The following is a 24637-nucleotide window of genomic DNA, read 5'->3' on the forward strand; positions in this document are numbered from 1 at the left end:
GAGAGTATAAATCTAGGGGCTATGGATCTAGCTCACAAGCTACTAGTGGAGATAGCACCTTTGGCTTTGTCCCCACATCTTTGCAACTAGTAGATCTATTACCTAAAGCTACTGCATCTATATATGGTGCTCCAAAAACTTATAGTTAAACTACTACTAGCCTTGGATCTCTATGTCCCTAGTGATGCTTGCTATTGGTGACTGTAGGGGCTCTACTAGTGGTGCTTATATAGCCATAACTTTCTACCTAACCTACGTTACCATCCAGACAAAGACTAGCCATGCCCCCTCTCAGCATGAGGCCACTACCCTAGCAATATTAGTGGGGGGTTGTCCCCATTCTACCCTAGCAATATTAGTGAGGGGCCTAGAATCCACTAGGACTATTCCAGTAAGTCCTCCTATGGTGGATAGAAGGATGGATCCTATAATAGATGGCATAGGAATTTTGTATCATATCAATGTTTGGGCTCATGATGAATAACTAGGAGCATTTGGCAAGTAGTTAGAGTGAGGTATTCGAATTTGCAAAACTAGAAACATTGGCAGAAAAGTGATTTTTGCAAATGGAATAGATTTGAGAAAGTGTGTAGATGGATTCATAAATATTTATAAATTTGCATACTTAAAGTATTTTTAGAGGAGAACACAGTGGTACAATTGATTTGATGTCACCTACAAAGGATTTAGAGTTATAACATCCCAACAAGGGTACCAACCAATCTGCACTTTATGACACCAATAAAACTTTACAAATTGTAAATGGAATCACATTCAAAAATTGATCAAATGGATTCTTCATAAGCTCAAAATTGAAACATAACAAGTTTCTGACCTCTAGAATGCAATTCAAAAGGAATTATCTCATTTTGGTCATCTAGGTCAAAGTTATAATCAGCAAAATAGGGCCTCCCAGAATTTTGAACAATTTACATTAGCATGACAATAATAAACAACTAAGTTTGATGGATTCAAAACCTAGACAAAACATGTCAAAATGACTTGGAATCTAAAATAAAAGTTATTTTATAGGCATACTAAACACTCTCAAAGTAGTGAGTCATGAAACATAACCGGGTGTAAGATATTCAAATGCAAATAAGGCCTCTTGTTGCTATTTGACACTTAGGCAAATATGGATATTTGAACATTGCTTAAAAAAAAACTTCATAGAATGATTTAGAATGGAAATTTATCTTCACAAGACACATGAATATGCTGAATGAAAGGTGTTAGAAACATTAAAAACCTCTTAGGCCTTAAAAGGATAGTCAGGTACACATGTAAAATGCACTTTAAAGGGGCTCAAAAGTTTGGAATAGCACTCAAGTTGGAAAGGCAATTTTGAATCCCAATAATTGTAACCAATGAAATTTCTTATGATGGACCTATTTATGATGTTTTTAGAGTTAATTAAACTTGAGGGTCTCCATCCACATCATCATGCATTGACAAAACAATAGTTATATCTGATTCTCCTGCTGCCATGTCATTACTTTGGACCTTTGTTCTTGTCATTGTAGTTGATTTTTCCTCTCTATCTTCTTTTTCTTGAACCGATTCATCAATTGTTTTCCTCTCATTTTGGTTAACCTCATCTTCTTTAGTTTCTAATTATTTTGGATGCACAAAATCTTTCATCCATTTGTTGAAAATTGTGTCATCTGGCCAATCAAAACTCAAAACCTCACGTTGCTTCTACAAGACAAAATCTCCTAACTTATTGATTTCAACGAATTATTCTCTAATATAATTATAGAATAATTGCATTTTAACAATTTATTGAGTTTTTTCTACCCATAGCAAATGCCCTTTTTCACTTATAACCCCATTTATTCTAAGGCACAATAAATCCTCTAATTCTTTGCCCCATTCCTCCTTTTATTTTAATTTGTCTATTTTTCTAAGTGCATGGGGGAAAAATTTCAAATTTCTTAGCAAGATATTTTTAAAAACAAATTATTATCCTTTCTCTACTACAACCCTCTCATCATTAAAGTTAAATAAATCATTAGTCATATCAAAAGTTTTTTCTATCTATTCACAAGAGAGACTAATAACTAAAACACACAAAAGGGTGACATCCTTATCCCTGCTACCCCATTTACTTATAATGGGATTTAGAGAATCCGTGCATGCTTTTACTTCATTCCACATATCCATTATTTTTACCAGTTGTTCATAAAATGTTGGCCAATAAATCTTGTCCACTAGATATAAGACTATTTTCCTGATTTTATCTTCATGTGAGTCATTTAACTCTCAATGTAAAGCCTAAATTTTATTTTTCTTCTCTTCAAATTCCTCAATAGTATACAATTCTATTCTCTACAGGGTATCAAGTAGCTCAACAATAGGAGTTAATTTAAAGGGCTCTATGGGAGGATGAGGATAAGCAATCCTAGGTTGGTTGGATTCTCCTACCTTTCTCTTTCCACATTGCTTATCCATTTGGGCCACCTGAGCTTCTAACTAATGTATCCTAGTCCTTCTCTCCTCATATTCTTTGAGAATCTCTTCAAATTTAGCATTAAGCTCAAGGAATTTGTTTTTATCATTTTCTGTAACAACAACTCCAAATTCCACCATTACCTTGGTCATTATGGATACTTTCTCACTCTCCACTTCCTCTACTCTGTAGACCATGAGGTTGCCTATATGCTCAACATCTAAAACTTCTTATTTCCTAGTTTTATCCATTTTTTCAATTGACTATATCACCAATTCCTAGTGATCATCATTGTATTTCAATCATTTATGTGTCTTCAAGACCTCTTCCTAATTATTAAACTAAGTGTCTTTTGCTTTCCTTATGACATCAAAAATCATAGCATTGGTTATGTCCCATTCAAACAAAATTAAAATTCCTGAATCCTTTAATAATTGTCTTCCCTCTTTAGGAGTTATTTGTGCAAACTATTCCATGAAATTAGGTTTTACTTCCTCTTTAATTTTAGAGTCCTTTTTATTAGGTTTCTCTACTTTGATTAGCTTACACTTATTCTCAAAATTATCAATATTTCTTCTCCATAAAAATTGGAAAAAAGCTCTAGATTTTACAAAGATTTAATCATCAATAATTTTTTTGGTAGCCTATGCTATCATAGGATCTATTTCCTTACCTCTATAATCTCCCATAGTGAGATCCAATATTGGTATAGGATGCTTTTCAGCCACTCCTTCAATATTTGCAGTTGTGACCACAACATCCCTTTGGCCTCCAATTTTTCTCATTTGTGTTCTCAAGGATTCTTCATCATCTATTATGAGTAGAGTCTGGGTAGGTTAATATTCTTCAACATTAGAAGATGAGCCTAGCTCCAACTTTTGTTTATTGGGAGCATGTGTGTCAAGTGGGCTTTCAAACCTTGGTTTTTTGTATAGAGGAACATACTATACATTCCTTGCCACTATGTACCTAGCTCTTTTCTACAATGTATACTACCTCAATGTCAAAATCGTGTAGCTTTCCAACGTCCTCTTCACCTTGATGGCCTTGTCTAGGTATGCTTGTGTCATAATTTCTCTCTTCTCATTCAATGTTTGCATAATTTCAGCAAAGTTATCCATAAGCATATCTACTTTCATACCCCAATATTTTTTATACCCTATGGGATCATAATCTGGCTCAAAAGCATTTATAAAGTCTAGGACTTTACTATAAACTATCCATTTTTCCTACCTAAGCTCTTGTTCTTGCAATGATAACTTATTTTTTACTATGTACTTAGGAAAGTATACAATTTTCCTTTAATTTTTTTTCTTACTCCTTTCTCTAAAAAGGTCATAAAATCCCCCTAAGTCTATAAAATAGGCATGGGACTAAGCCATTTGATATATATCCATAAATTTCTCCAACGCTTTTTGATAAATACAAAATTATGAAAAATAGTAAGCTGTGGAAAAAATGTACCTTTAGATTTACCTAGCAAATCTCTCTCTCCTCAATTGATCCAATTTTCCACAACAATTTACCAATCCTTATTTTTAAAGGCACTTGGTATGGTAACACATGTGGTTTCCCCAAAAAACCATGAACTCTAAAAATAGTGAAAATTGCATATGGGATGATATCTCCCCAATTATGGCTTAGCAATAGCCCTCTAGCATGGTCTTTAGGTCTAATCAATTCTAATAGAGGCTATGGTATCCTAGGGTTTTCTACTATTAACAACATTCTTAGCCTAGAAGCAAAATATCTATTAAACCTAACAATACTAGCATTAGTCACCTCCCATATCATATCCACACTCCATAATTGAACAAGGAGCTTCTCTCCATCTCTCTTTAATTCCAATTTCATCTCCTTATAGAAAAAGGTAACTCCCTTGTATAAGCATATATACATTAGCATGGAGTACTAGTAGAAAGGCTTGTCAACCTTAGCCTTTGCAATTCCTATTAAGCCATTATGAATCTCCTCTACTAAGTGAGTAGCAATATTGAAAATTGAACTCATTCCATATCAAAAAATTTGAGCAATAATGAAAACAATGGAGCCTATGATGTGATCTTTCTCATCCATGCCAAAGATCTTGCAAAAAGAAAAATACAAGGCCTATGCCCTAGGGTTGAAATATTTTTTCAATAAAAGCTCGGGGGGGTTTTGTAACCAAGGGTAATGATACAATTTTTACAAAATGCTACTTTAATGGTCTTTCCCTTAGATATATTCTTTGTGCATCATACCTAGCTTAGAGGCCTTCCATATCTATTTTTTCATTAACTGCATGGTTAGGGTCTAGCTTAAAAACTTCTTTGATAAGTTCTAGTGAAACCCTAACAAGATTATCACCCACATGATTTTTTATAATTCAGGTAATTGGGTCATACTATTTTTCCATTACTCCTAGTAGATCATCATTGAAGAAAACTCCTGGAATAATTAATTTACCTATATTGAATTCCCATACATTGTTCAGTGGGGTATCTAATTTTCTTTCAGTAAACCATTTTTGGAAAAGCCCTAATCCTCCAATAGACACTTTTGCATCCCTTAACCAGTTTTCTTTATCATAAAACCTTCCCTAACCAATAACCTAGGGTTTTTCAGAATGAGCTCCTTTCCCCTAGCTAATTCATTCATAGGCTATGGCATTTGTTCCATGAAATCATCATGTACTGATCTCTTTAGATAATTTACTTTGCCCAAAAAATCATTTCATGGAGGCATGTCTAAAATTTACCCTAATGCAATTACAACTTCTCAATTTTCTAGAAGCTTATATGACTGACACATTTTTCTTGCTTTTCAACTTTGGAAATTGCTTAGCAATATGTTGAAACCCTTTAAAAATTTCACCCTTTTCTCTAGAAATATTTATGATGTGATAATCCTACAACATAATTTCTCAATAATTAAGAATTGGAAATTTTATTACAACATTAAGATCACACAAAATTGCATTGATCAATGTTAATGCTTCAGTAGTCACATTTCATGTCATGCCGTGAAGTTTGAAATTCCATCATCAATCATCAAGAATCAAACGGCTCAGTTTGAAATGAAAAATATTGTAGTAACCCTTTAATGGAAATTTCCATGCGTCAATAGGGCACTTCCTCACATTTCATAATGCTAGAGCACTTCTATATTGTAGGAAAGCACTGATTCTCGATCTTCAAAAGATTGACAATCATAGAATTCCTTATAACTTTACATGTTTGATTTTAATATTTTGGGCCCATTGGTACAATAATTATCCAAGTCAATGAATGCATAAACCACTCCACTAATCATCATGCACCATGTTAGCATACATTCTACCTTGGCATGATTAGGTAGCCCTCTGAATGACTAGTCCCACTTGTCCACATGGCAAGTGGACGCTTCCCCACTTTAGTTAAACTTTGGTCACTTTTATAGAGTGGGAATGCACCTTCCATTGATCTTCCCAAGATCAATGCTGCATATATCTCATACCTTTTATGGCTCTATTAGCAAGAGAAACCAATAGAATGATGTACCTTATGCAACGTGTCTAATGCTTGCCAACTATTTCAACACCTTTTTAAAACTGGGGGTGCATGACCTTACTGAGGACATGTTTCATTAGGGACCTTTACCACATTAGTTAAAAATTTTACATCTTTATATTGTGGAATGCACCTACTATAGATCTCCCCAAGATCAATGGTGCAATGTTATAATACAAAAAGGTAATCCCATTGCTTAGCTACAACCAATGAGATGGCTCAAAATTCCCAATGTGCTCTTATGACCATCTGAAAAATTCAGAGAATGTTCTAATAGCTTTATTTTTTTGAATCAAGTCAAGGGGATAAAATTAAAAAGAGATACATGGAAATCAAGTTCTTTCCCACCTTTGCTAAAGGTCAAGAAAATGGTCAATGTGGGCAAGCACTCATCATGGATCTCTCTGAGATCAATAGTTAACAAAAGTAAACCTACAATGGTTAAAACACTCTAGAAAGTATTAAGGAATTAACAAATGTAAAACCATAGTTAAGGAAATGGTTTATAGGAAAATATAATTAAGTTCTAGTAAAATAATTCTAAAACAAATATAGGAAAAGGTGAAGATAAAACCACAGGGTATCAAACTTCTCACACAATTTTTTATAAAATGCTACTTTTTGAAAGTTTAAAAAACTAGAGCACATAACAAGGGTTTCATGAAATTTTTAAAATCATCTAGGGTTTTTTTAACACATCTCACATTTTAAACATGGGACTATTGGTTTTTCACTATAAAGTGTAACAAAATTATGCAAGGCAAAAAACCAAGCCAATAGGTGTAATAACAAGGATCAAAGTAAATGAGGAGATATGTTTGATAGCTCAAGTTGAGCCTAAGAGCATTGGTGAACAATGTAAAGATGATCATTGGATTCAAGTGATGAAGGAAGAATTATAATAGATTGTGAAGAATGATACATGGGAGCTAGTTCCTAGACCTAAAGACAAGAATGTGATAGGAACCAAATGGATATTTAGGAACATGATGAATGACCAAGGTGAAGTTGTAAGGAACAAGGCTAGATTTGTATGTAAGGGATATTCACAAAAAGAAGGCATATACTATGAGGAGACATATGCATGTGCAGCTAGAATGGAAGCATTAAGGATGTTATTGGCTTATGTAGTGAATATGAAGTTCAAGGTTTATTAGATGGATATTAAATCATCCTTTCTTAATGGAGAACTTGAAGAAGAGGTATATATTGACCAGCTTGAATATTTTCCTTTATTAGAAGATAAAAATATGGTATATAGATTAAAGAAATATTTATATGGTTTAAAGCAAGCACCTATAACCTAGTATGCAAGGGTGGACAATTATTTGGGAAAACTTGGGTTTGCTAAAGGTATGGCAAACAGTAAATTGCATTTGAAAGAAGTTGAAAATGGTTTGTTGATTATTATAATATTTTTTGATGTCATCATTTTTTGGGGTAATGATGAATCAAGTGATAAGTTTCCTAAAGAGATGAATAATGTGTTTTAAATGATCATGATAGGAGAAATGTAGGTTTTTCCTAGGATTGTAGATTGTACAGAATAGTGATAGTATTTTCATTTCACAGGCTAAGTACTTGAATGGTTTGTTGAAAATTTCTGGTTTGGAAAGTTGTAAACCTATTGGTACACCTATGATAACTAGTCATAAGTTATCCAACAAAGATGAGACACTTGCAGTAGAGTAGAAGAAGTACAGATCTAGGATTAGACATTTGTAGTATCTGACTCATACTAGACCAGATATAGCAAATGTAGTCAAGATTGTAGCTAGATTTAAATTTGATCCTATGGACTATCATTTTGCAGTAGTGAAGAGAATATTTAGATACTTGAAAGGAACATCTAACTATGGAATTTTAGACAAAAAATTGAGTGATTTCACTCTATGTGCATATACTGATATAGATTGGGTAGGCAGTATGGATGAAAAAGAGAGCACCAGTGGTGGAGCATTCTATCTTGGAGGAAGATTGGTTTATTGGTTAAGTTTTTTGGAATTAACAAGTAGGAAGTATAGTTCTTGAGGGGGTGGGGGGGGGATGAATTAGAAATACTAAATTGTAACCTTTAAAACTTTTAACTTTAAAACATTACATGCATGAACATATAGAAATACCATGTTAAGAAAATGCAAACACATAAATACTTGACACCAAATATGATTACCCAGAAACCATCCAATGAGAAGGTAAAACTGGGGTGGGGATGACACCCACAATTCTTCACTACTACAGCAATAAATTTCACCTATTAAGGTTACATATTTTGACCATTCTCATGATCTTCCCTATAAAAGGCGTACCCTATTAAAAGCTTACAAGGATTGTTAGATCCTACCCTATTAAAGGATTTTAACACCCTATTATAAGTGTGCTTGGCTAAAGGACTTTAGAATGTTCACTTGGAATGTCACCCTGTTAAAGGCTCTATACAATGGCTATTAAACCAACCTAAGTCCATAGGATTTTATTTTTCTATAAAAATTGTTAGAGGGTACAATAGAATGTTTGATCTAATACACTTACAATCTAATATTTCTGATTTTAGATCCCAATTTAGTTTAACTTGATCCTCTCTGATTTGATATGAAAATTTTATAATCTTAATCCTTTGTTCTACTAATAAATTCTCCAATTCTATCCTTCTTCTAAGTCACCTTCAACTTGATCAATTCACCCCTTTCACTTTCTTCAAATCTTTGCTAGCATTAGCTCATCGCATGCATTCTTTCTCACACTCTATGAGGTATGGGGCTTTGTCTCCTTTTAAAATATTTCATGACTTGGATTTCCTTTGTCTCCTACATCAAAATGCAAAGACTCCATAAAATTAGCAAATTCTTCTCCTACAGTGCTTTTCTTTTCTTCACTAGCAACATCTCTCAAATTTGATATACCTCTAGGTTTCATTTCGGTAACAATCTCAAAAGGTGTCTTCCTTGTAATTCTATTCATAGAATTGTTATATGCAAATTCAGCTTGTGCCAATACCATCTCCCAATTACTCAGCTTATTCCCAATTAAACATCTTAGCAAATTACCCAATCTTCTATTCACAACCTCTGTTTGTCCATTTGTTTGTGGATGGAATGTAGAACTAAACTTCAATTCAATACCCATATTCTTCCACAAAGTCTTCCAAAAATAACCAACAAACTTATTGTCTCTATCTAAAATAATGCTTCTTGGTAATCCATGCAATCTCACAATCTCTTTAAAGAAAAGTTTAGCAACATGCTCAGCATCTGATGTCTTCTTACATGGTATAAAATGAGCCATCTTAGAAAAATTTTCCACTACAAAAAATATAGAATCATACCCCTTCACTGTTTTAGGCAATCCCAGAACAAAATCCATACTAATGTTAGTCCAAGGTTTCTCAGGAATAGTAATAGGTGTATACAAACTAGTATTTTGACTCACTCCCTTTGCAACTTGAAAAACTCCACTAATCTTTACAAATTTCTAAACATCCTTATACATTTGTGGCCAATAATATTTCTCTTTTAGCAAACTCAATGTCTTATCAATTTCAAAATGTCCAGCTAATCCATCACTATGCTTTTCCTTAATCAAATTCAACCTCATAGGACTTTTAGGAATACACAACTGAATACCTTTGAACAACATACCTTCTTGAATGAAATACTCATCATACTTACTTATGTGATCTATCAAATTTGGTGCTCTACACTCTCTCCATACCTCAGAAAAATCAAGATCAACATCATATAACTCTTTGATCTCATCAAAACCAAGAACTTCAACCTTCATTTCAGTCAACAAAGAACATCTTCTACTCAATGCATCATCAACTTTTTTAGTACTCTTATGATTGATCACAAATATAAAACTCTGCAAATACTCAACCCACTTCATATGTCTTTGATTCAATTTATGTTGACTTCCCAAGTATTGTAAAGCTTTATGATCAATATATGACACAAACTCCTTAGGCATCAAATAATGTCTCCACTTCTTCAATGCTTGAACAATAGCATAAAACTCTTGATCATACATAGAATATTCCTTTTAGCATCATTCAAATTTTCACTAAAGAAAGAAACAGGCTTACCTTCTTGATTTGATGCAGCTCCTATTGCATTACCACTTGCATCACATTCAACGTGAAATACTTTGTTGAAATCAGGTAAAGCTAATAAAGGTAATTCAACAACCTTTTGTTTCAAAGTCTCAAAACTCTTATCAGCTCCATGTGTCCACTTGAATTCCTTTTTATCTCCCCTCATTATCTTAGTCATAGCATTAGAAAAAACATTGAAATTCTTTATAAACTTTCTATAAAAACTAGCCAAACCATAAAATGATCTTACCTCACTCACATTCTCAGGTGTGGGCTATTCCAAAATTTCTTTAACCTTCTCAAGATCCATCTTCAAACCATCATCATCTTTTTTCTTGAAAGCAATCTTCCATTCATCACCTTCTCTTATTCTAATATGATGATAGCCACTCTTCAAATCAATCTTGGTAAAATACTTTGCTCCACTCAAACAATCCATTATGTCATCCATCCTTGGCATAGGAGACCTATATTTCACCGTTATCTCATTAATGGCTCTAGAATCAGTACACATTCTCAATTCTCCATTCCTTTTAGGTGCTAATACAGTAGGTAAAACCCATGGACTCAAGCTTTCTTTGATCAAACCTTTCTACAACATTTCATGCACTTGTCTATTAAGTTCTTCATTCTTTGTAGGTGTCAATCTATATGGTGCTTTATTTGGAAAACTAACTCCAGGGATCAAATCCATACAATGGCTTATACTTCTTACTGGAGGTAAACCATCAGGAAAATCATCAGCAATAATTTCTTTATACTCATTCAACAAATCTGCAATTTCTTCTAGTACTCGATCAATACTACCATCTGTCATTCAGTCACCACTAACTAGCACTCAGTTAACACTATTTTCTGGCACTCGGTCTCCATTGAAAAAACTTAGTTTTCTTGGAATTATAGCAAAATAGACTTGATTCTTTTTTATTTTCTTTTCAAATTGTTTCCCATTAACCATGCAAATTTTTATAGCAGTACAATTAACCTCATTTGGACTTCCGATCAAAGGCAACAATGTTTGTTTCTTCCCATTTACCCAAAGAGTATATTGATTCAATCTTCCATCATCTACAACATACCTATCATATTGACAAGGTCTACCCAAAAGAATATGACAACAATCCATGGGCATAATATCACACAAAACTTCATCAACATAATGTCCAATTTTGAATTTCACAAGGCATTGCTCACTTACCAATATCTTATGCTCATCTTTGATCCATGAAACATGATAAGGTTTGGGATGTTTTAGCCTCTCCAACTGTAGCTTGGTAACCAACTCTTTTGATGCTAGATTTGTAGAACTTCCACTATCAATGATCAATTTGCAGCATTTTCCAGCCATCTTACATCTTGTCTTGAAAAGACTTCTCCTTAAAATAGGTTCCTCATCACTTCCCTTATATCATAAGGTTCTTCTCACCATCAAACTTTCTCTAGCCTCAAGTCCACTTGGTGAAATCTCAATGTCTTCTTGAATCATAGCATTTCAATTATTCTACCCACCTTTAGAAGATCTACATTCAAAGGATCTATGCCCTTCTTTGCCACATCTAAAACAATTACCATGAAATCCACCTCTATAATAATAATTACCTCTTCCTTGGTAAGAATTAGTGCCTCCTCGATAAGAATTACCACTTTTCCATTTAGTCTTGCCTTTTTCATCATTCTTCCATTTAGATTTACCTTTATCCTCCATAGAACTGTCAGATCTGCCACTTTCTCCATAAGATCTACCTCTACCTCTCTGGAATCTACCACCTTTACCTCTTTGTCTTTGTTCATGCTTCTTTGTCAAGATCTCCTCAACTTTCAAGGCATATTGATATGCTTCTTCTACAGTTTCTAGCTTCACAAAACTTATTTCATCTTGTATTCCAGATCTCAATCCATTAATGTACCTTGCAATTTTCTCAACATTATCATCAACATGTCTAGATCTAATGTCTAATCTATAGAATTGTTTGGTATATTCTTTTACAGTCATGTCCTTTTGTTTCAAATTTTGCATCTTTCTCAACAAGCTAACTTGGTAATCAGTAGGAAGGAATTTATTCTTTACCTTGTTCACCATCTTTGGCCAAGTTTTGATCTTCTCCTTTCCTCTCCTTTGTCTATCAGTTTGCAAGTGCTCCCACCATAGTGATGCATGACCTTTCAACCTAGTGACTGCAATCTTCACCTTTCTATTATTGGGAGTGTTTTCATACTCAAAGAACTTCTCCATATTAGAGATCCAATCCAGCACAACATTGGTATCTAATTTTCCATCATAAGGAACAACTTCTATAATAGGTTTTGAATTTTCACTAGACAATACTTGCAACAATCTTTCCTCATCTTGATCTTCTTTAGGTTCTGGATTATGGTTTGGTGCTACTACTTCATCATCACTTACATCATCAAGATGTGCTCCTCTCCTTTGGGCTATCTCCACAGCATCTAATTTGGCTACAATTTGTCTCAACTAATCAAATATAGCATTATCAACATTATTTTCTCTACCATGAACCATCTTCACAAATCAAGTTCCTACAAGATCATAACCCTCTACAAGTTATAGGTCAAATCTTTAGATCTTCCACCATACAACTAAATATAAATTAGGGTTCTACATGATCCAATCTCCACAAGGATGAACGTCAAGCACTGATACCAACTTATGCAGGCAAGGTAAGAATTACTAGGGCCCAAAGGCTCACCCAACTATCCAAACCACCCTGCAAGAGTTAACACAACATAAATGGACACAAAGAACAACAAACAAAGGAGGAAGAAGAGTGAATTACTTTTATTGATTCATCAAGATATCTTCTTACATGCCTAGCTGTAAGGCCTTCTAGGTTATGACCAACTACAAATACATTCACATTCAAAGATCCAACTGCAAATTTGCACTTTTAGTTTTTCTCTCTAATATTCTTCCCAAAAACTTCTCCAAAACTTCTCCCAAAACTTCTTCTCTTCCAAAAACTTACTTAACTCTAAGCGTAAACTATTTATTTATACTTGCCAAAATGGCTTACATAACATTCTAGAACATTACATAAGAGGAAGGCTAACCCAACAATGGTCTGGACTCATCCTAAGAAAAGATCTTAACATAAATGTTGTGAATGAAATAAATCTTTCAATTTGGCTCACAAAATCACATCTAAATACTGACACTTGGCATACAATAGGTAACTCAGTACATGAAGAAACACTCAGCATGCACTAAGTAACTTGGCACATGAAGAAACACTCAGCATACGCTGGGTAACTTGGCACATGAAGAAACACTCAGCATACACTGAGTAACTCAGCACATGAAGAAACACTCAATGCACTGAGTAACTCAACATATGAAGAAACACTCGACATACACTGGGTAACTTAGCACATGAAGAAACACTTAGCATACACCAAGTAACTCGACACATGAAGAAACAATCAGCATACACTGAGTAACTTGGCACATGAAGAATCACTCGTCATACACTAGGTAACTCGACACATGAAGGAATTATAGTAACTCGTCACATGAAGGAAAATAGGGTTACTAGGAACATGAAGAAAATAGGGTTACTAGGCACATGAAGAAAACAGGGTTACTAGGCACATGAAGAAAATAGGATTGCTCGGCACATGAAGAAAATAGGATTGCTAGGCACATGAAGGAATTGATAGGCACATGAAGAACTACTAGGAACATGAAGGAATTGCTAGGCACATGAAGGACTGCTAGGCACATGAAGGAACTACTAGGCACATGAAGGAATTGCTAAGTGAACAAAATGAGTAGGATAACAAGGCAACCCAGGATGCTCCTACATCATGAACTTAGCAAATAGTTTAAGTGTGTTGACACTCAATTGTAAAAACCATTCTCAGATCAACAATCTCCCCCTTTGACATGAGTACCAAAAACACTTAACTATGCATGATGAGTCTATCACCCTTAAGTATAATACAATTATAGTTTGGTATATATACAAAACTTCAAAACTGTTCAAAATTTTGTGAAGAACTATATATCTCCAAATTTTATAACTCTCCATTTATTTTCTCTACTTTATTTGTTTTTGACACTCCCCATTTCACATGTCTCCCCTTATAGATTAAGTCTCCTTCTAGCCTTCTGATTTATCTCTACCTTTTTACAATTTCTCCCCCTTTTTGACACTTATGTCAAAGGGTCTGTACACTGACTAAGTATTTTTCCAAGATGGTCTTGTTTACTTCCATTACAATTCTCAGAGGAACATTCCAATTTTTTATAACAACTTCAAGGGATTTGATTTGTATTGTTGTCTCTACTGCAAGGTGAACTAAGCCATCTAATTTTGAAAGATTAGGATCTTTCTTCAATTCATTTTCTATATAGGCTAGTTCCTTTTGTAAAATCTCCATTTGAGGGGTTAAGGAATCTTGGATTTGAACTAATTTGGCTCTAGTATTAACCTCTTCTGTTATTAATATAGCTAGTTCCTTCTGTGTGTGAAGAATTGTATGAAAGTGCTTCTCACCTTGAGCTTGATCTTTTGGAAATTGCATGCCTAATATTTTTAAATTTCTTTCCAAGCTCATTATTCTTTGGTTGGTTTCTTGTGTGAAGATTGAAGGATCACACAATTTTGTGTACAGTGAGAATATATTCTCAAGTACTATCTTCACCTTCTTAATTTTATTTCCCAGCTCTACCTGTGATAGTGCTATTTCAGTGGATATTTTCTCATTCACCTTTCCTTGAAACTTCTTCTTAGACCATTCCATGAGATTTACATTTGTCTCTTGGTCATCATTGGTCACCTATTCAACAATTTTTGATAGTTGTTCCAATATTGGCTTAGTTTCATCAAGTGCCTACAAGCTGAACGCATCTAGAAAGATGTCTTTTATCTTAATTAGTGCTTGCCTTTGTTTATACTCATTTTTAAGTATTTCTTGCTTCTTCTTCCTCTCTAATGCCTCTTTCACCTCATTAATTTGGTCTATGTTCATGGTTGCATAGTCATACTTTGGAATGACTATTTCTTCATCTAGTGTAGGGTCTTCATAGTGAAGTACCCTTGCAACCTTTATGGAGCTTGAGCTTGGTGCTGAAATTTGGAGTGGTATTACTTCAGTGCTCAACTTATAAGGCATTCTTGTAGGAGTCTCAGTAGTTGGTAGATTTGCCAAAGTTTAAATTGCTTCTTGCTCCTTTTTCTTTGGAATATCCTTCTCCTCCTCTAATTTGTCTTTATTAATAATAATTATTTGTAGTGGTGCACCTTTTACTTTTGTAGTAGGAATAGAAGTATCCATCTATCCTATTTGTTCTCTTGTTGGCTCCTTGACAGTTATAGCAACTTTAATTGTGGAATCAACCTTAGCTAATGAATTTTTTGGTGCTTGCTTTTGAGGTTTTCTACTTGTAGCTATAGGGATGGTAGGGTATGTTTCTTATGTGGCTAATTTGTCCTTGGTTAGGTTAGCTACTTCTTTCTACAATTCATCTACACTGAACAATACTAGGTTATTGCATAATTGAGCTTGTAATGTTGATTGGTCAAGGATCTTGTTTAGATACTCTATAGTGAGTGGGTTAATGTTCTGACTAGAGTTGTTGGGAACATCCTTTACTTTTACTATGTTTGTAGGTGTAGAGGTGTCATGTGGATCACTTGGTGGTGGTAATTGTGTGTCTTGTACACTATGATCTATTTGCTACTCCTCAAAAATTGCCATATTATCTTCTTTTTGTGTTCCCTCCTTCACTATGTTGTTTGCCTTCTCCTTCTCAACCTCTCCTTCATTATCATTCTCTTCCTCTTCTCCATTGTTTCTTCCCTCAATGGGATCTTCCTCTCCTTCTTTAATAGTAGTTAGCCCATATATTGTTTTCTACATCTAAGTGGACTTCTTGACAAAATCTTCAATCTTATGTTGAAGAATGTTGAAGGCTCTATATTTGGGTGAAAATTTGCTCCCATGATTCTTGTTAGCCTTAGTTATTTTTCCTTTTGTAAGCTCTAGCATTACTCGAACCAATGTAGACTCTCTTATTTCCTTTTCCATGTTAAGGCAATAATGCCATTTATTTTCAACAATAGAATATAAATATTTAGGCATTGAATTGTCAAGTTCAAGTGGGGTGTTCTTGAACTTAGCCATCATGGTATAGACTGATTCCCCAACCATGTTTTGTTCTTCCCTACTCAACTTACTAAAATCAATGTTCTTTAATCTAGTTAAATTTTAATTATCTATAATATTATCATAAATATTCTCTAAATTAGATTTAGTGGCATGACTTACCACTCTAATTGGCTTGTGTCTTCTGACTTGGTCCTTTCTTCATTGGAGTCAGGTTGAGCAACATATTTTCTTCTTAGTTTCTTCTTTATTAGACTTTGCTACTCAGTGGCCTTTTTCTTCTCTATTGTTTTCTCATTTTCGTTCTAAGTGGTGGCCCTTGTAGTTTCTCTTGTGGTTGGGGTGGTAGGCTTGGCATGGCTTGGATTTGTAGTCTTTTTGCCCCTGCACTGAGCTGTAGGCTATTTCTAAGCTTTTCTCTTCTTAGGCTTTGGCTTAGTTGGTGCTTCCTTAGCTTGTTCCTTCTTGGCACCTTCTTCTTCTTTAGTATATTTTACCATGCCTTGTGTCAATTCAAGTGGCTCCTAGCCCTATTCTTCTTCTTCATCATCTTCATCATCTTCTTCACCTTCAACTCCCTCTCAAAATTTGGCTTTAAGCTTCTCAACCAATCTATCCTTTTTCTTCAAAGTTGAGATAGTTTTCAACTCCATTTCCACCTTAGACTTCATAATATCATAAGTACCAAAAGGTTTTTCTACTTTGTCAATTTCCTTTACAAGCAATGTTGTGATTTTTGTTGATGCATCATCAATGTTAATTTCATATCCTAATGGCCTTAGCTATCTAACTCTTGGTATTGCTACTTGGATGTAAGTGTAATAAATATCAACTAAGAAATAGATATCAATGATGTACTACTCTACTAGGGAGATAGGAATCCTTAGTCTTTGCTTCATGGTCTTCTTAAAGTCTTCAAAATAGCTTGTCATGATGGTTTCAAAATTGGCTCTCATCTACTCTATGTACTCATTTATCTATACAACTATAGACCTATTGGTCTTCCATCCTATTTTACCAAAAGAAGGAAACTCATTCTAAACATAGAAAAATATGCATATCAAAATTGAACCAAATGTGTATTGAGCACCTTTTGATCTCCTTATTGCTCCTAGGTTCTTCATAATCTACTATAGTTGCAATTCTGCTAGATCATATGTATGATCTTTCTTAACAACTTTGTAGCTTACATCAGCTGCATTGCATGGTACACTATACAGTCAACTTGACTGATAGAATTTGTGGAATATGACCCTCACTACAAATTCTAGAAGTAGATCTTTGATGGTATCAATGGTCATGCCCCTTTTGTTCCACTTTTCCCTAGTATTCTTCTCAATAGCTTCTTTTGAGTCACTTCTCAGGGTTTTTTGTTGTTCTAGGGTTGGAAACATTGTAACCTTATGTATGATTCTTTTTGACAACTTTATGGGTCCTCCTTCTAACCATAAACATCCATCATGGATTCTACATGACACAGTTCTTATCCATTCAGTCTTGAAGACAGTTGGAGAATCTAGGGCATAGGTTAAACCCTTTCTCTCAATGATTTGAAATTCTTCCTTTAACACTCCATTCTCACTTAGTTTTTCATATGCTTTTCAAATTTCCATATCACTAATCCCTCCAACCTTGTAGTTATAACACTTTCTAACATCTTGGACCATTACAACTTTTGGTGGAATAATAGATAGTGCACCAACAGGGTCATTCTTGTAAGTGATTTTAGGTATTGGCCTAAAATATAGTTGCTTGACTTCATTACTAACCAACTAAACTTCAAAGGGTTCCTTGTCCATAGGATTCCTAGAGCTAGAGGTTATTTCTACAAACTAGGGTTTAAACTTTAAAACAATGTAGCTTGGCACTAGAAAAATACCTTTAAATTGATGAAATAGTACTTGATCTTTGTTGGAATCTATGCAAAATTGTCAATCTCTGGTCACTAATAACTTCTGTGGTTTTCTCACTCTTGCACTAATTTGTAATGATACAAAATGATAAAAAAATAAACCTTATACCCTTCAATACATAGCATTTAATGCTTAGTGCATTTAGAGCTATACACTCAACTCATGCAATTTTTGTTTCACTTGGCTTACATTAGTTTTCCCATAACTCGACATCCACTAGGGTTACACTTACTTAGCTTCAATACAAATTTCCTTTTACTTAGCAACCACTACTAACTTAGCTTCAACTGACTTTGGCACGCACTAGAATTCTACTTGGCCATTGAAGTGAACTTTGAAGATTTGACCTTGGCTTTTCCTTGATAACTTGCATCTTTATTCATGCTAATTTGTCCTTATCAAAACTTAACCTATATTGGAACTAATGTATGATGAAACATTTAAATATTAGTCCTACATACCTCTTTTTTCTTAGTTTGATGAAGTATGACTACTAAACCCTTTAGCTGAAGTGATCCCTTCATTTGATGTCCTACATTCATCTTTCTTCTTTCATGTTGTATTCATTTCTCCTCTAATGTGCTCAACATCTACCTTGCATTTTCCCTTGTTGGACTCTTAGTTAGGTGCCTTTGTCCTTGTTGGGAAGTGCTTGCTGATATGACCAGTCTTCAAACAACTAAAACATGTAGTTTGGGTCAACCATCTATTGTAGCTTACACTAAAATGTGTTCTTATGAAATTCTTAGGGATATGTCCATACTCCTAACAATAATCACAACTATGTCTTGTATTGTAGTCCTAATTGTAGGAATTTTCTTGACTTCTTCCATTGTTTGATCACCATGTGGTCTTGGATCTGCATTCAAAGGCTTTCTATCCAAACTTTTGATAATTGTTGTAGTATCCTTCAAATCTTGGTGCGTGTATGGTCCTTTTTCTACATTCATGTGCCTGATGACCTTGTTTGGTGCACTTGTAACAATGGATCATGTTCCTTGGCTTGGAATTTTTACTAGCATTCTTGTTCCTCCAAACATTAGCTGCATGTCCTTTCTTTCCATAGTGATGACAAGTGGTTTAGAGTTCTTACCTTTATTATTTATTTCCTCAGCAGCTTTGGATGATTCTTCTTCTTCAATGATTGTGTAGTTGAAACCTGATGTGTCTTTACTAGATCTAGGGAATCTCAGTAGTTGCTCAAAGTACTTGATAGCTTCATTTGGCTTGTTAAAGCTTTTAGCAAAATCCTTATCTCTTTTTAGGCCATTCTACAATTGCTCATTTTGTAACTTCAAAGTAGTTATCTCAATATCCTTGACATTCAATTCATGATGGGCATTCATCATTTGACTTATGGTGTCCAACTACATGTTTGAGACCCTAGACAACTTTGCTATTTTTTCTTCCAATCTATTTGACAAGATTCTTTTGTCTTCGTCAATCATGGCCTTGTCCTCTATAGGTTTCTTCTTTTGTTTAGTCACCTCACATAATAGTATTGCTTGTGATTCTTGCTCCAACTTAGAATTTCTGATCTCCTTGGCTTGTGCTCTATTCTTGTCCATGAGATTTGTAATTGCTACATCAAATTCATAGGATTTACCATCTATAAATAACTTTGTGGTGTTAATCTCTTTTTATTTAGTGTCATTTTCAGCTATGGCAATCTCTTTTCTTCTCTTTAGTGAACTCCTCAAGGCATCTTTGGCTTCATCCATTTGTTGTAGTAAGAGGTGTATCTCAATCTCCTGATTCTCAATGGTCTTTTCCAACTTGTAGACTTCCATCTCAAGATCTTTTCACCAAGTTGTAAGGCTTCTCTTGATGAGAACTCAATTCTTATACTAATTGTTAGAATTAACAAGTAGGAAGCATATACAAAAGTACTAAACTTTAACCTTTAAAACTTTTAACTTTAAAACATTGCATGCATAAACATGTAGAAATAACATGTTAAGCAAATGCAAACACATAAACACTTGAAACTAGATATGATTACCTAGAAACCCTCCAATGAGAAGGTAAAATTGTGGTGGGTATGACACTCACAATTCTTCACTACAATAGCAATAAAGTTCACCTATTAAGGTTACATATTTTGACCATTCTCATGATTTTCCCTATGAAAGGCCTACCCTGTTAAAGGCTTACAAGGATTTTCAGATCCTACCTTGTTAAAGGCTTTTAACACCCTTTTAGAAGTGTGCCTGGCTAAAGGACTTTAGAACATTCACTTGGAATATCACCCTATTAAATTCTTTATACAATGGCTATTAAACCAACCTAAGTCCATAGGATTTCATTCTACTATAACAATTTTTAGAGAGTATAATAGAATGTTTGATCTAATACACTTACAATTTGATATTGCTAATTTTAGATCCCAATTCAGTTCATCTCAATCCTCTCTGATTTGATATGAAAATGTTATAATCTTGATCCTTTGTTCTACTAACAGATTTTCCAATTCTATCCTTCTTCTAAGTCACCTTCAACTTGATCAATTCACATCTTTCACTTCCTTCAAACCTTTGCTAGCATTAGCTCCTTGCATGCATTATTTCTCACACTCTATGAGATATCGGGCTTTGTCTCCTTTTAAAAGATTTTTTGACTTAGGATTAGGTATGAATATATGATTGAGATTCATTTAATTGTCCAACCCTATTCCTTCCATTTTTCTAATTGGTTGTAGTAGACTGCATAAGGAATTCAAATAGATACAATCTTATCTTCAAAGCTTTGATATCTATCTATATGTTAGCTCAAAAATGGTTTACATTATAGTTTGTGCCTTACTAAAATTCTATCTTTCTTAGTACCTGAACATGTTTGGCATCTATTATTCACTCAACACATATACTTTTTCAGCATCTATTATTCGCTTAGCACTTGAAACTTGCTCAGATCTATCTAACTGCATAGCATGAACTTAGCAAATAGTTTAAGTGTGTTGACACTCAATTATCAAAACCATTTTGAGATCAACATAAGAAAGAAGCAAGATTTTATTTTTCATAGTACTACTAAGGTAGAGTATGTTGCAACAATTAAGAAATATGATCAAGTTATGCAGATGAAGTAGATATTGAAAGATGTCAAGATTACATTTGAAGAGCTCATTATCATTTACTCTTATAACACAAGTATAGTGAGTATGTTTTAGAATCTTGTATTTCATTCTAAGACTAAGCATTTATGTATTAAGTATCATGTGCTGAAAGAGAAAGTAGTAGAAAAAGAGATCAAATTTGAGTATGTGAGTACTAAAGCTTAGATTGCAGCAACAAAAAATGGTTTTATTGTCTAGTGATGCACAGTTATGGACATGTTTGGTATAGTGTCCCAATGACATGGTCAAGTGCATAGAGTTTAAGTCAAAGATGTATGGAAGTGGTACCTAATTTATGGATAGAAGTTCAAAGATAAAGTATTTAGAAAGCAATTCCTAATGGTTTTTGGCTATCTTATATCTAATATGTAATGATAGATGCACAATTAGGAAGTGATAGAGGATAATTAGCTAATGATGTTAGTGAGTGTACAAGCCCTAGTATCATGCATGTAATGTTTTTTATAGACTATGAACCAATAGTGCTAGTGTAATTATAATTAATTAATTTATCTTATTATAATTAATTGAAAAAGCCTCAAGGCTAACTCAAGGAATTATTATGAAGATATGGTATAAAGGAAAGATGTTTTTCATGAAGTATACTGATTATTGTATGAAGTGTGAAGTGTAAAAAGAAGAAGAGTGCTTACTAAATGCATGTAAGGAATCCAAGGGATTGTTGGATGCAAGACTTTTGAACTAGTTACAAGATCAGAAGGAACAAAAGTCTAGTTCATAGAACTAAGAAAGAGGAAGGAATTATATAGTGTAATTCTATTATTCTACAAGGAATAATATTGAAATTATTTGGATAATGGGTTCAATTGTATTTCCCTTGAAGCTATTTGGGTAGTGGGTCCAACTACCTTCCACAACTCGTAACAGGGTTGGCAGAGCTCCTAAGAGGGTTGGAATCTTCTAACAAGGATTTAAAATCTCCTAAGAGGGACTCATATGTAATAAATGTATTCTTAGACTCCCAAAAAGGTCCATCCTATAATAAGGAACATTTATATTAGTACATCATCTTGTTAGCATGAATGTTGATGATACTACTCCAAGGGAGTATCTTGAGCATTAGAGTGTATGTCATTGATGTCAAAATAGCACAACTTCTATAAAGATTGGCTGAGTAGAAAAATAATATCTTGATGGTATGGACAATGGTTTGATTGTCTAGTGATGTGCAGTTGCATACATGTTCAACATAGTGTCCTAATGACATGGTCAGTGCACAGAGTCTTAGTTAAAGAAATACTAAAGATGTACATGATTTACATAAATTAGTTCAAAGATAAAGTATTGGTAAAGAATTTCTTAATTTTTTTTGGCTATCTTACATCTAAGATGTAATGGAAAGATGTACAGTTAAGTAGTAATAGAGGATAGTCAACTAATGATGTAAGCGAGTGCACAAGCCCTAATATCACATGTGTGAAGTTTTCTATATATGATAAGTTGACATTTTTGTTGTAACTATAATTGAATAATTATCTTATTATAATTAATTTGGAAAGCCTCAAGGGAAATTCAAGGAATTATTATGAAGATATGGTAAAAACGAAAGATGCTTTCCTTGATTGTAATGTAGATAGAAGTATTGTGATCATTTTTGAACTGCAATGTGCAAAAAGGAGCAGTGTTTACCAAATGTGTGTAAGTGTTCCAAGGGATTATTGGATGTGATATTTGTGATCTGGTTACAAGATTAGAAGAAGAAGAAGTCTAGTTGATAGGAGAGAGAAAGAGGAAGAAACAATACAAAACAATTATTTTATTCTGTAAGGAATAATATAGAGATCATTTGGATAGTGGGTTCATTGGTCTTTCCATTGAAGTTTTTTGGGTAGTGGGTTTAATTGTCTTTTACAACTCCTAATAGGGTTGGAATCTCCAAATAGTAATTCAAAGTCTCCTAATAGGAGCTTATATGTAGTGAATGTATTCATAGACTCCTAATAGGGTCCATCCTCTAACAAGGAATATTTATATTAGTACATCATCTTGATGGTACTATCCCCACCAGGGCTTTCTCTCTTATTAATGATTTCCCTAGTTAACATATCTAGTGCTAGTGTTTATGAGTATCTTGTTATGGTTTTAGTTTATATTACTCATAGGGTTAAGTTTGTTTAAGGTTGATAATTGTGATATGAGTTGGATAAAAAATTCACCCCCCTAGTCTTAGATACATCAATGGACTATATATTCTAAAAATTGGTATCAGAGCATTAGGTCCTTGAAGGATAAGATTAACAACTTGGGGAGATCCATGGTGATTTATTTTAGAAAACATAGTCCTAAGTCAGATAGAGGAAATTTTGACACCTAGATGATAAAAATTCTTGGTGAGTTATTAGATTTGTTCAAAGAACAAAGGATTGAGTTTCTAGATCTAGAATCCTTTTGTTGTATACAAAAGAATAAAAGCATAAGCAGAGATAGATATAGATTCAAAAAAGACATGAAGATCAAGGAAGGTATTAATCTTCTTATGAAAAGAGAGCTAGAAGGAATATAATTTATTTTTTTGGACATATAAAGTGTTTGGTCATTTTTCATATAGATGTCCTAAGAGAGTAAGAAAAAGTAGATAGAGTTCACTTTTTGATGAAGTTGAAGAATTTAAAGGAAGTATGGAAAGATTTTTGAATTATTGTGATGATAAATATAATGAGCCTAAATTGGTTAAGGAAGAGGAAGTAGTAGAAGGGATAGCTTTGGTAACTATTGTTGATCCAAAGGTTAACAATGAAAATGTGGAACTTATCATTGAGACTAATAATGATTTGCAGAATGGGAATCAGATTGAAGAATAGAGATATGAGCCTAGAGTAGAAGAAAGAGTTGAGTTGACAACTCCTAGTAGAAGTATATAAAAGAAGATGAATGAGCAAGGAAAAGTTGTGAGGAACAAAGATAGACTTTATGAAATGGATATTCATAGCAAGAAGACATATACTATGAGGAGACATATGTACTTGTAGCCAGAATATAACTAGTAAGGATGTTCTTGGCTTATACAATAAATAAAAAGTTCAAGGTTTATTAGATGGATATCAAATCAGCTTTTTTGAATAGAGAACTTGAAGAAGAGGTAAATATTGAGCAGCCTAATGGTTTTCCTTTGTTAGAAGACAAGGACATGGTATTTAGACTAAAGAAAGCTTTATTTGGTTTGAAGCAAGCACATAGAACCTAGTATGCAAGTTTGGATAGTTATTTGGCAAAGCTTGGATTTCCTAAAGGTATGGTAGATAGTAACTTGTATTTGAAAGTAGTTGAAGATAGTTTCTTGATTATTGTAATATTTATTAATGATAAAATTTTTGGAGGTAATGATGAAGTAAGTGATAAGTTTACTGAAGAGATAAAGAATGAGTTTGAAATGAGCATGATAGGAGAAATGAATTT

This window comes from Cupressus sempervirens, chromosome 1, assembly GCF_028749045.1.
Source record: "Cupressus sempervirens isolate cs-2001-9-10 chromosome 1, ASM2874904v1, whole genome shotgun sequence".
Classification (NCBI taxonomy): domain Eukaryota; kingdom Viridiplantae; phylum Streptophyta; class Pinopsida; order Cupressales; family Cupressaceae; genus Cupressus; species Cupressus sempervirens.